Genomic DNA, 14,707 nt, shown 5'->3' with positions numbered 1-14,707 from the left:
GTTGGTATTTAAATTTTTTTTTAAATACTTACAAATTCAAAAAATACATTGTGTCACACAATCAAAAGATGACTACCTATAGTAACTACAAGAAAATAAAAACTTATTTTCCCAAACATAATATTTTTTTTTCAAGATTAACTTGGTTCATTCAGCATTTTTTAATGGTACTAATAATAATAGAATTTAATGAAGATCTTTTTTTTTAAGTCAAGACAAAGGAATTATAAATTGAGTTTGAACTTGTAAAACATATTCATGAGTCTTCAAAGTATTTAAGTTGGGAGACAGTATTGACACTTTCCCATGCATTTTAAATTTTAAATTGTCAATACATTTAAATGTTGATTTTTTTTTTCAATGCTGATCGTTGATTTGTGTATTTCAAAGTTTAGTCGTTTTTAAAAATTAAGAACTGTGAACTAAAATGAGACAGTTTTTTCATACTACTATTTAAATGTAATAATTAAGCAATAGCTGCATAGGGAAAGTAATTAATGTAATAGGTAAAATGGCTTCTGAAATAAGCCAAGTAAACAACAAACTAGTATAGGAGAGGGGGGGGGACACATGTGAACATGGCACCATGACAACGTCAAGCAAAACATCTTAAAAAATTCTTAAATAATGGCAGGGCCAGTTCTACTTCTTAGCCTAACTTTTAGGGCAAGGACCCAGTTTATGCTCCTGTAGTGACAGGTTTTTTATTTTAGCAGATGCTGATGTAATGTTATCAGACTTCTACATGTGAAAACATATTTTAAATTACCTAATAAGCTAAACTTAATTATTGCAAACCAATACATGAACATTCAAGTAAATTTATGAGTTGTTAATTGTTAAATCAATTTTCATTTCATTTTTTTACATTTTATATTTTAGTGCTATTAGTGATCACTTGAAGCAGTTTCCAGCTAAAGGAGTCAAATTTTCATTTTCATATGAATTTCTCCTGAAGTTCAATTTTTAGTTACGTTCATTTCTATGTGAACTTCAAAAAAAAAAAAAAAGAAAATTAAATTAGAGTAGCTTTGAAAATATTTATTTTGGGAATAAATTTGAAGATAAACAAGTTTGCTAGTTTGAAATTTCGTTTTTGTCCGAAAATACGTAACTAATAACAACTTAAGAACAAAGCTTTAAAAAAATTAGAAATTATTGAAATAAATATCAAAATAAATCGCTTTAAGATGGCATAAGTTAAAACATCTAAGACCATTTAAAAATATTAAAACACTAACTGGATGCTAAAAGATTAAAATTTCGAGCGCGGCAAGACATTTTCGGCGAAGCACGTGTTCAACGCTTGAGTGTTTGTTCTCTATATTTTCATTTCTATGTGAACTTAAAAACAGGAAAATTCAGTTCAAGTAGCTTTGAAAATATTTATTTTTGACATAAATTTAAAAGTAAGGAAGTTTGCTAGTTTTAATTTTCGTATTTTTACGAAAATACGTAACTAATAACAACTTAAGAGCAAAGTTTTAAAAAAAATTAAGAAATTATTGAAATAAAAACCAAAATAAATTGCCCTAAGATTGCATAATTTAAAATATCTAAGACCTTTTAAAATAGTTCAAACACTAACCGGATGCTAAAAGATTTCAATTTCGAACACGGCATGCAATTTTCGGCGAAGCACGTGTTCAACGCTAGAATGTTAACAAACAAGAACGGCTTTAGTTTTTTTGCCGTACATATTAGGATATCTTAAGTCAAAGCACTGGAGATCATTATTAATAATGTAATTTTATTACAGAAAACGAAAATTTTGCATTTGAATTCGACCTCAGTAGATCGACACGTTCGCCGCGCGGCGAAATGCTATTGGCTGAAAACTGTATGATGCAATCTCCATAGTGTGTTGGAATGCAACTGATTGGCTCAAAATCGTTCTTCCTATTTCTTTTTCAGTGAATTTCATAAAAGATGAAAAAATAGTCGCTTTTTATTGCAAAAAGTCGCCGTTTTTTTAAAAATAGTCGTTTATGGCCTATTTTTTGCCAAAAAAGTCGCCATAGTCGCCTAAGGTAAGAAATAGTCGCAAAAGTCGCCTTTTTAGTCGCCAATGGCAGCCCTAGTTTTAGAAACAAATGACTTTAAATTGGATAAGTGCAACGGTTTTATGTATTTTTCATAATGGAACGTAGCTAGCCAACTACTTTAATCATTTATGACTTCATATTTGATTGGCAAATGTTCCAAATGACAATTAGTTAAGCTTACCTGCTTTGGGCTCTCTGGTAGGGCAACGCGGGTTTTTCAAATGATTGTAAACTTTGATAATAATATAAAAATTGGGTTTGGAGTAATACAAAAATCACTTTTTGTTTTGAAGTTCAAGAACCCTGCTAGGAAATGAACCCAAAATGTTGCGATAAAAGTCCCAAAACTACAATTTTGGAGCGTTCTTCGAAAACCTACACGCTTTGTATCTCCCTCTCCTACATAGTGGAATCGATCTGCGGTTTTTGCCATATTACTTCACAGGTTTAAGAATGAATTATGACATTGTTTAAAAGAAAGGGGGAGGGAAAGAAAAAGTAAAAATTAATGTAGGGGAATGTGTGGCAATGTGAAATGGGGCAAGTATTATTCATTTATTTATTTTTCTTCATTAATTAATTAATTTATTTATTTAAGTGTTTGTTTATTGTTTCATTATCTCTCCATTTATTCATTCAATATTTTATTTACTGATTTATTTTAACAAAAATAGTTTCTATATAATAGAATAAAAACTATTTCATTGGAAAAACGTTTTATTTTTCACTTTGCCCCATGAAAAAAAATTTTTTTTTGAAGGCGCCTATTTACTGATTTTGGAAATGCTCAGTCATATTAACTATTTCGACTCTACCCCAGATTCCGTACTTTACATTGACGGCTGTGTCGTCAGAGTTGAAAAAAATAAATTATTTCTGCGAATATACAGCGATTACTTATAGCTATAAATTTTATTTTTTCTTTTTCATTTTTGCCTTTTTTTTACGATGTCATAAATAACGTTCTTGAACCGATGAAGCATCCTGGCTAAAACCGCATAATGATACGACATTTTTTGCTTTTGTATGATTTTTATAAATATTATGAAGGAGTATTCGGGCACCTTGTATAACTGAAATATGAAATTACAAAAGCAATTGGAGAAAAAAAATAATTAAATTGATGATTCTTGAGCATTTATGTATAATATGCAAAACAAATTTCGTTATAAATATGATGAATGCTGAAACTTTATTGAAGGACTGAATTAGAGTTCGGAAATGAGAAGGGGGGCACATTGAAACATTAAATTACATTGACCTTTTATTGATAACATTGAAACTTAAAGTTTTCTCGCACTACTTTCAAGTTACATAGAACAAACTCGTCCATCTCATGAAATGTTCTAAGCTCAGAAAAGACAGAAAAATACGATAAGATTTTGATGTTCTTGGCGTGGTTCCAGCTGTTGAAGCATATTTGCAATCTCTTCGCATCTTTTTATGAGCACAGTCGGCAGAGAGCTATAATTTTCGATCCGGTTGATGTGGCATAAAACCGTTTTGCATTTCTAGTGAAAGTTTCTGTCTCCACCTGCTTCTATCTTAATTTCTAATAGTCCAAAGATTCAAACTGATAATTGAATGAAATGTATTGAATGTTGTTTTAAAAAACTGAATGAAAACAAGTGCTAATCTAACGATAGTACAACAAATATGTATTTTACTGTAAAGTATTACTTACAATGCTGGTACAAAAATTGCATCACCCTCGCATTTTCGCAACAATGGGATTATGTGAGAAGTTTTGGTTGACCGATTAACGATGAATGTATGTGAAATTCTGCAAAACTTATGAAATAAACATTTAACAGCAAGAATCTGGTAACTGTTTACGTAGATCGGGGCTGTTTCTTGGCCAAGGCAAACTGCTGACCCCATGCTAATTTTCCCATTTCTGAACCTGCGTGTGAGTTTAGAGAAAAAAAATTACTTAATCCCATTTCAATTTAAGTCTAATGGCAGGATAAAGGTTTTTAAATTGTTGCTTACCAGTTTTTTTCTATGGAACGAAGCAGAATCATCCTGGAAAATGACGTTTGGAACTGAAGTAAAGTGATCCCGGATAGTAGGAAGCAATTTCTCCTCCAAAATGCAAATATACACCTGAGCGATTACTGTTCCTTGCACAAAGTGAAGCATACCAACTCCTTGATCAGAAATACATCCCCAAATTATCTGGGATACGGGATGCTTGACTGTGTGTTGAATGTAGTCGGGATTATACTCCTTCTTTGGGGCGCGGGTGATGCTATTTTTCTTACCACCACTGTAGAGCATGAATTTAAGAATGACATGATTCATCTATTGTCAAACCGTTAACAATTAACCACTTGCAAGTATACTGGGGGCGAGTAGAGACATCATTTTTGACCATAAAATTTATAATCGAGATATATTTTTATTGAGCATTTAGATTAATATACTAAAATTCTCTGAATGTATTTTTTCCATTTCGTCTCTTTTTAATGATATTTTTAATTAAATAATTTGTAATTGTAATAACTATTATTTACATCATTATGTTAACTTTCTATTGTGGCTTATATCAGATCTTTAGATGTATATGGTAACATTAACTTGTTTCAAACGTCAATCTTGCTCTTATCTAAAGCATAATATATTTAAAGTCCTTAGATAAAATATTATTCGAGCAGTTACTCAAACATACGACTGCTTTTAGAAAGGAATGGGAGGGGGAGGGATTGTCAGTGTAGTTGAATGAGTCAAGAAAATATATCGTTGGACATTGGTTGTTAAAAACAGATCTCGACTCATTCAGCGAGTTGAAAATGTGACATTATATTTTCTTACGGATTATTTGGTCATACCTATAAACATCCAAAAGGAAATTATAGAGGAATTATCGTAACGTATAACATGCCATTTTTTCAAACACGTCTTCTGAAATTAATGTTGCTATTTTTGCACATTATGGTTTTTTATATTATAATGGAACATATTACTTAATATTTTAGTGAGTTGATATATTTTTTTGGCAGATTATGTTTCGTTTTTAATGACCTTACTTAATCATTTGGCGGTCCGCTTTTTGTTTGATTGGCACTGTTATTGATGTTTTGTTTAAAACTTAAACATTTAAGTTTTAGATTTAAGAAACTGTTTTGGCATCGTCGCAAAAAAGAAACAAGCACTTTCCTATTAATTGAAGGGCTCGGGGCAAGAATGATATGCCACTTGATGTGAATTTTTAATACAATTTCCATCGTATAAAAAATATTTGCTGATTTTTTTCAAAAGTATTATACATTCTACATTTTTCAATACGGAAATTAAATATGTTTTTCGCCAAATGACATAACTTAACTTGATATAAACATGACAATGGATTAAGAGAAATAAACATTTTGATCGAAATGCCTCTGTAGCTTGTCACATTTTTCTCTGCCCCGAGCCCTTCAATTATTTTAACGAAACACTTTTGACTTACGTTGTGTTCTATGCTATGATAATTTTCCCATCATTTCCATTAGTCGCAGTTTTTGTTAAAAAAAAGAAAAAAAAAAGGAAATTAAGAAAACTGATGTTGAATATTCAAAGTCAAGGTAACTTGAATCTTTTGCCGCATTTCTAAGTGTAAGTATTTGTATATAAAACTTTCATCTAGAAACATATTTTTAGTTACAAAAAAGAAGAAAAAAGACACTTGAAACTATTTTTCGTTTTTATGAAGAACGTGATGAGAAACCACCTCAAGGAAGATGTTTTATGTATTTCTTAAGACGTATGTTTTCTTTTGTTACAATACGCTCTTTTCATAAATCTTACCTTGGCTATCACATGCTATATTTCCTTCAAAGATACTTTTTATTAGATTCAGAGTGACACGTGATAAATCATATAGGGTGGTATTTTTCTTCTTTCTATTTTTCATACCTTACTCCAATTCTCACTAAACTTATGGCTGTAATTTATTTCATTTGGGAAGATGATGCCTTATTGGTGATTATTTGTATCCAACTTGGTTTTGAAGTTTTCGTCTTCATACGGAATTGGAGTATATCATTAAGACTTAATTTATTATTGACTGGTGGTACCCGCACGGCTTTGCCCGTAATAGAAAAATTAAAAGGTCTTTTGGTTCGCCTGTATATTTACAAATAAAGTATGGTGAATTTTCTGGCCAATTTGCTTGTACCTATGTTACGGTTCCACGTTATTATAATTTCGTATCTCGCCAATTGGCTTGTGCCCATATTATGGTTCCACGTTATGATAATTCCGTAATTTACTCGTCCATCTTATGATAATTTTGTTCTTAAAATTGGAATAGAAAAAGAACCACATCGAATTTTCGAAAAATCGCTTTGAGGTTCACACCCCCATGCAACAAACTAACTTTGTGCCGAATTTCATGAAAGTCGGTCCAACGGTCTAGGCGCTATGCGCGTCACAGAGATCCTGCAGACAGAGATCCGGACAGAGAGGCTTTCAGCTTTATTATTAGTAAAGATGACATAATTTTTCTTACAGACTTTTAATTTTCATCTTCATTTACATTGAAGACATTTTGTAATAAAAATTCCACCAAGTCTTTCTTTTTTCTATTTTTTTAATGTCATTTTTTGATGATTCTTGAAATTAAAGGCGTTCAAACGCACATACATGAGTACCCGCAATTATTTACTTAGTGGACGTACCATTAAATGTGTCATTTTGGTATAACATCGGTTTTGCATTAAATGTTTCTAAATGCACTATATAAACATTAAACTTTTTAACCGTCTAATTATCACTGCTGGTTTCAAATTTTTTAAAATCTTAATGAGCTAAGTATATGTGCATTTTTTTAACAATCTGGAAAGTCTGCTTCAATATACAAGGTGTTTATAAAATAACGTGAGGAGTTTAGAGAACTCTAGCAAGTAAATTATTTGACGATACATTGCCAAATTTCTTGGGCGTAGTTAGCGGACCATGAGATTTTGATTTCTGCAATTAAAAAAAATAGTACCAAATGTACCAGAGGGAATTTTGGCGCTGCAAAAGTGTATTACTGACGAGTACTGAAGAAATAAATGCCAAAGAATTCAGCATACATCAACTTTTTTATTCAAGTGTTTGTTGCTTACAAATAAGGTTCAATAAAACTGACAAGAAAATTCAATTTGTAATGAGAAAAACACCAAGAGTCGTCAAGAAGAAATTTCGGCACGGCAGCAAAGATTGCTTTCTTGAATAATATTCATGCAAAATGGTGCACCACCCTACGTTAAGCTTTAGGTACTGAGTGTATGGTGGCAACAATTCTTGATAGCAGTTTTATTAGTCATGCATTTTCTACGATATATCCACCGTGGTCACCCAATCTTTCACCTTGTGACGTTTGGCCATGGGATTTACGGTGTTGTGTATTTACGACATGCTCCCGATATCCAAATTTTAACACTAGAAAGACGGAGGGTCCTGTGTGGCCCCTCGCGTAGTTTGTTGTTTAATAACTCGGATAATATCTAACGGAACTTAATGGAATTTTCTGACTTTTCATTATATGACACTATTTGAATGCTTGTTTAATCATTTAATCATTCGCCTCATAGTACTGTTAATATTGATCCCTATACCTAGAAAGACTGGAGGGGCCACAGTGGCCCCTAAGCATTTTGACAATTAAAAAAATTATTTTTTTCCTTTCTCCTAATTGTTGTAGCATAAAAAAATGCCATTCACTCTAGTTTAACCTGTAACTTCCTCTTTCTGCAGCCGATTGGATATCCAAATGCTATAAACAGTACCGACTGCTTACCATCCAAACGGTGGCCATTGCTCTTAGAAAAGAAAACTGATTCAACCTTCTGCTCAGTATAGAGGGAAAAAATAAAAATAATTAAGTACTAAGTTTTTATTTAGTCATGAAAGAAGGTGTATCAGGCATGTGGACTCCCTCAGGAAGAATTTTTTTTTACAGAATTCACTCCAAAAATGGGTAGGGGCCACACTGGCCCCTTCAGTCTTTCTAGGTATACAGAAAATTTCAGTCGTTCTAGTGTTAAAAACTCGAATAACGTTACCGGTTAAGGAAGGAACCCCCACTCCATCCCCCGGATGTGCGGAAAATACCGTGCATTGAATGCAGTACATGGAAAATGTGGATATTGGTCATATTGAATCTCATTTGTTGTGAAAATCATATTTTGTGAGCAAATGTTATGCATATTTTGTCAGTTAGCATTTAATTTTTCAATATTCACAATAATCACATATTTTCTACGCAAAATTTCTCCTGATGGTGATTTTTGGTACCTTTTTTTCCCCCAAATCAAAATCCCATGGTCTACCGTGTACGCCGATGACATTTGGCAATGTTTCGTCCAATACTTCACTCGCTACAGGACTCTGAACACCTCACGTTATTTTACTACCACCCTGTACTTTACAAAATGACAAATTTAATGGTACGATCTCTAAGTAAATAATTGCGGATACTCATGTACTTACTCTAAGGCTGAATCCTTCAGTAAAATTCTGTATGAAACTTATACTAACAAGTATTAAAATACTAAAAAGCTATAAAAGTTAAAGCGTAAAAAAAATCAATAGCATTAATAATAACAAGCATACATAACAGAAATACATAAAAAATTCCGTTTGGAGACTTTATATGTTATAATCTGCACGATAACTTTTTTTTTAAGAAAACAATATTGCGCATCGTTTATAGAATAGTTAAAAAAAATAAGGTATACAAAATCATGCAACTAAAAAACATTTATTTCCAGAAACAGCAAATTTATTCCAACCTTTTGTGCATCTGCAGCTGCTATCGTAATCGTCCAATAAGCCACCTATTTAATAAGAAAATTTCATCAAGAATTAGAAAAAGTGCAGACGGCTTAGAAGCATTTTACTTCATATAAAGTACTACGATAAAAGTAAATCATTAGAAAACTTTACGATGTAATAGTTTTCTTTTTACAATTCTTCTTAAGAATGATATCAGGAAGCTCTTACTCCTATCAAACAAAAATCAAAATGTATTTGAGAGTTTGATTTGCTTCAAGATGCAATTCCTTAAATAACGAATCGAACATAGTGTTTGGTTTTCTAAGAGTATTTGTGAAACAAGAATAAAATTTAAATTCAAAGAATCCATTAGAGTGCATGATATTAACTAGTTCTTTAAGATTGCTTTAGTGTTAATAAATACATGATCACATTTATTCATTAGCTTTACATGGAAATTTATACGGAATGAATAAGTAATTTCGCAAAGTTTTTCTTTGTCCTTTGTCTCGTACATATGTATTTTTGTTATATATTTCAGGTTTTGCGTTTGTTCCAGTAAACTGGAAAAAGACCAATTTCATTTGTTTGAGCCATCGTCTGTAAAAACACCGTAAACACATCACTCGCACGTATTTTATAGTATTTTATGCTGTTACATAACATTGATTGCTACTTAAAAAGTAATTTAAACTCAATTGTAATTGTAAAATCTTTTTGTTGTTGAGAAAAAAGTCATTACATTTGGAAATAAAAGAGCAAAAAGGTTTGAATTGCTCTTAGGAAAGAGTTCATTTAGAATAAATTAATTGAAAATACTTTCACCTTAAATTTAATTTCACTTTAGTATTTATTAATTATATTTGTGAACTTAATATTTTGTTTGATGTAATTTTAATACTCATTATACGCAACTTTTTAAGCAGAAAATATACTTTCAACTAAAAATAATTATGTATTCTTCTGAGGAAGTGAATAATGATAGTACTGTTTTGAATAATTTCAAAATCGATCCCTGCGTTTTTCTCTTCTTTGTCTCATTCAAAAAAAAAAAAAAAAAGATTTATTTGTTCAAATTTATTATATAAGCTTTTGAATTGTCACGAGCTTAAAAGACCCTAAAATAGTAAAAATGTTCGACTTTATGACATTCAGAAGTACGCCATATGTACAACGCTTTTCGAAAAGACGCAATCTTTCCCCAAAAAATCTTTTCATCTTTCAACCATCAACAAATATACATTATTGATTTATTATGCTTACTTTTTTCAAAAAGAAAATATTTGTTGATGAAGAAGTTTTTATGAAAGAAAAAAAAAGCATTTAAGCGTTAAAAATTAGTTTCTCCCACTTTTCTACGAATTCGAATTTGGTAAACCACGCGGAGAATATTGACAGAGGAATATTGATGGCATGAGCTACACTTCAGGTTTTTCTTCCTGTTTCGTTATACAACTGAGAAATGGCATTTGGAAAATTCAAGTTTAAAGAAGAAGATAAAGGTGTGGTGAAAATAATGTCATGGTAAATAATACGTTCGAAACCTAGTTTCCATGATTTAAGTGAAAATAGCAAACAAAATGTCCAGGATTACGTGAAGAAAGAAAAAAAAAATCAAAAGTTAATACATCGACTGTTTTTGAAACATGATGTATCATAATTTTTATAATAGTTTCATATTTAATCCAATACACAATATTGATTTATTATATTTGCCTTAAAGACTATTTTCAAAAAAGTTTATATTGGAGGAAGAAGTAAAATATGGATTTAAGTTTAGTTTATCGTACTTTTCTCAAACTCTGAATCTAGTTTTTATCCACGCAGAGTTTATTGACAGGACACTATTGATGACCCGAACTGTGGTTCCTGTTTTAGTTCCTACACCAGAATGAAAGCGAAAACTGATGTGTGGAAATTTTAGATTTGAGATGGAACAAAAAGATGTGTCGCTACAAATACTGCTCTTAAAATCTAAGTTTCGTAATTTAAATTACATTTGGAAGAAACTAATAAAAATCAGTAGCCGCATTTTTTAAAGAAACATGTTCTTTTTGTGTAAAGCATATGAGGAAACCATAAAAGCTAATAAATTAAACTTTCAGCAAAAAACTAATGTATGATTATGGTATTAAAATTTTAACTATCTAACACTAAACAAAATTCAATATCTATTTCTTTTACTTATTTGCTTCAAGAAAATGGTTTTCTTCAGTTGTGCATTGTGAAAAAAATACTGTTCAAAGTTAAATTTTGCTTACAGTATTTATGAAAAAAAGTCTTAAAAGTTTACATGTAGCAAGTTTCACGAACTAGAGCAGCTTCAAAATACGATCCTATATTACTATATACTAATTAAAACTTCTTAAGAAACAAATGTGAACATAGAAGAGCGCGTAATTTTAAAATTATTTTAGTTTATTTATCTGTTTTTTGAAAATTACATTTTTGACATGAATCTGCATGAAATTTCTACTTTAAATAGTTGTAGGGAAAACAAGCTTAAAAAATATGATTATTATTTTACAAATATCTCTAAATATATATATTTTTTTAATTCAAATATATATTTAGATGATTTGTTCGCTTTTCTGTAGCTCATACAAAGATGCCTAAATTGTGAAGCTACTCGTGAAGGGTTTACTCTAACGATGCATTTTCGAAACGTACATTTTTTCTCAAATCTATATGTATTTTCTCTAACAGTAGTGATATTTTTATGTAGGTTTTTGTTTTTAATACGGTATAAGAAACTACGAAGGAAAAAAAAGGAAACCAATCAAATTTACCCCCTTATACTTCTTTTTTAAATGCATTTCATGATAAGGCATTTCCAAATTTGTAATAAATATTCAAAATTGATCTTAAATTATAACAAAGAAAAGTGTTTTTAACCTTTCTGATTTAAATAAATTAATGATTTATAACTAAAAAAAGAAAGAATTCTCTGTGACTGGTTGACATTTAATACATATCGCTTAAAGTTGCAGAGTTTTTTTATTTCGCTAAAAATAATAAAAAAAATGCTACAAATTAAAAAAAAAAGAAATGAAGAAAGAATAAATTAAAAGAGAAAGCTTTATTTTTTTTTTATCGCAAAAAGAAATATAGATGTTAATTCAAAATCTTAAATACAATGCAGAATCTTTCATAAATCATCATTCAGAATAAATCTTTCTCAACATATCAAATATCTTTGAGATTGACTGATGTCGAGATTGTTTTGTTCCTTTGATCGAAAAGCACGTTTCAATTATTTTTCCAACATTTTGAATCAGTTTGTAATTTATTAAAACTAAGTGCAATATGAGTAGCATAATACGGAGCTCAAGGCTGAATAAAACAACAAACTTGCCAGATTTTATACAATGTAACAACTTAGTTTCTGTTGATGCGCCCAAGTCGTAAAAGACATTTTAATCTGGAAATCTTTAGAAAAGCCCTAAAAAATAAATTAATCCTCTAAGTGCACCAGGCGGCACAATTTGCATCTGAATGCTAATATTTATTAGCTTCTCAATTTACGCAATGCTGTCAAAATATGTATTGCTAGGGTCAAATAGTGGACGTTGATCTCCAAAGATGATAATTTTATACAGTAAAAATGATTTTCCTTTAGGTGTTTAAAGGCTAGAAGTTAAAAAACATACTGTTGTCACAATACAAATGGCACAAAATTATTTCAGTTACTAGAAATGCATCCTAAATAAGAGCCCTTATCGCCTGGAATATGCAATGTGTCGTGATTATTAATATATTTTCATCTATTTTTCATTGTTTTCGATGTTTTTACGACATATTAAGCTTTTTTTCTTTTTCTTTTTTTTAAAGCTCTTACGGAAAAGTAGGCTAAAAAAACTTAATGTCGTATATCTGAACTTCTCATTAATAAAAATAAATAGTTCACCATAGAGTCATAGGTCCACAAATCAATATGAAATAGGTTCATAGAAAAGTGCATGTGAGGCAGGTATTTCAAATAATATAGATGGGGAAACCTTAGTAGGGGTAAAAGATATCTACTATATATTAAAATTTGTTCGCGTCCGTCTGTCTGAAGATCGATCTTCTCGAGAACCGCTGCGAATCGAGAGTCAAACGAGATACCGATCGATTCGAATTTTTCCAAAGAAAACAATAGGACCAATCTCGTAATTGTGCGACTTTAATTAGCGGAGATATTAATTAAAACGTTAATTAACATAACGTTATTCAGGAATTTTTATTTCTTTCCTGTTGCCATTTTGCATATGCGTGAGCAAGTAAAATTCTAATAATTGTTTTAAAAGAGATTTTTTGGCTGCCGTCCAAATCTTAAAACAACGTTTCCATCTAGAATTTCATTTTAAATTAGTTTAAAATTGGTTGCTCTATTCGGACATTTATCGTCTGTCCTTTCTTATTTTTTCACATTCAACGTTCTTAACTCTTTTCAGCATATGAAAAATGTTTCTTTAGTAATGTTTATTGATTGTAGTGTAAGTTTATCATTCATCGGCCTCATATATTGGTACATTTAGGATGTGCGACTAATTATGTTTATTTTGTTGGACTTTTTACCGTCACATGGGTGAATTTTCGAATTCTAATGAATCTCTTTTACCTTACTGTTTCGATTTTTGCAATACAGTTTGTATCGTTAAAAGAACACGTTAAATTAAGATTGTTTGGATTTCTTTAAGTGAAACGGAGTTGAACAAAAAAGATTGTTTTTAAGGATTTTAACTAAAGCTTAATTGGAATCTGATGACTTGATATTAAATTAATGCTTATCGGTATTTAATAAGTCTTGGTGCTTTAGTTTCACGTAATCAACAAAAAAGTGTGTGTGTCATTTTATGTAAAAAGCTGATTGTAATTGTACATAAATATTTCAGATATATTCTATCAGATTTAATTCAGTTTAAAGTGAGAAACATATTTTCATCTTTTGTGCTAATTGAAAATACTCATAACTTGTATTATTGATAAATATGATTAACGTTAAAGAGGTTTTTGCCAAAAATATGCTCTACTGGTGTTTTGCAAACCTTGCATTACGCGTAATTATTTACTCCTTAGCGCTTTAGAAACTGATGTCAGAATAATACAAAAACATCAATTGAACAGCTCTTTCATTTTTTAAATAGCCCGTGCAACGCCGGGCACGCAAGCTAGTTTTAATAATATTTTTTGTGCTATCCTTATACATTTTTTGTTGCGTGCACTTTGATGCCTAAATAAGGCATTTAGCTCAAAACATTATTTATTTATTATTACACACATTTCAATAAAATGACATAAATGGGGGTAGTGAGATGCAAAGGTATAATATAACTGCCAAAATTGAAAATTTGAAGATAATCAGTAAAAATTATGGGAGAACCTTTCTTCGGTTAGTGCAAGAGATGGTACTAATAGCTCAGATAGGTGCTGCTATCTAGCATGAATTAGAAAAAAACAATGAAAGCCTATACCCAAGAATGTAAGTTTAAGCGCGTTTAACTCGAAACTTTAAGAAGTCCACATTGCTTTTTAAAATAACACGAAATCGTATTTTAGGAGGTTAGATATGCATTATACATTTAAAAAAAAAAAAAAAAAAAAAAAAAAAAAAAAACACTTTATTTTAAGATGTTCAACAGCCATAATGTATTTAATTAATTTAAATAATGTTCGCTTCTTAAGTTCAAATTCTAGTTTTAAACAATTAAGAAGAGTAATCGGATCAAGTAAATCATACGAAACAAATTTTCAGCATTTTAAATTTTAGGTGTTCTGGTTTCTTTTATATGAAAGCAAAGATAAAACTGTGTGTGTTACATCTAAAAACTATTCTCCCAAAAAGATAGTGAGCATAAAAAATTTGACGTTGTGACTATTTTTAGCGTTTCAAATATTGTCTCAGTTTATATCAGTGGGACAGTATTTGCCCTAGA

Source organism: Uloborus diversus, chromosome 6, assembly GCF_026930045.1.
Source record: "Uloborus diversus isolate 005 chromosome 6, Udiv.v.3.1, whole genome shotgun sequence".
In the NCBI taxonomy this organism is placed as follows: Eukaryota; Metazoa; Arthropoda; class Arachnida; order Araneae; family Uloboridae; genus Uloborus; species Uloborus diversus.
This window is presented reverse-complemented; position numbering follows the sequence as displayed.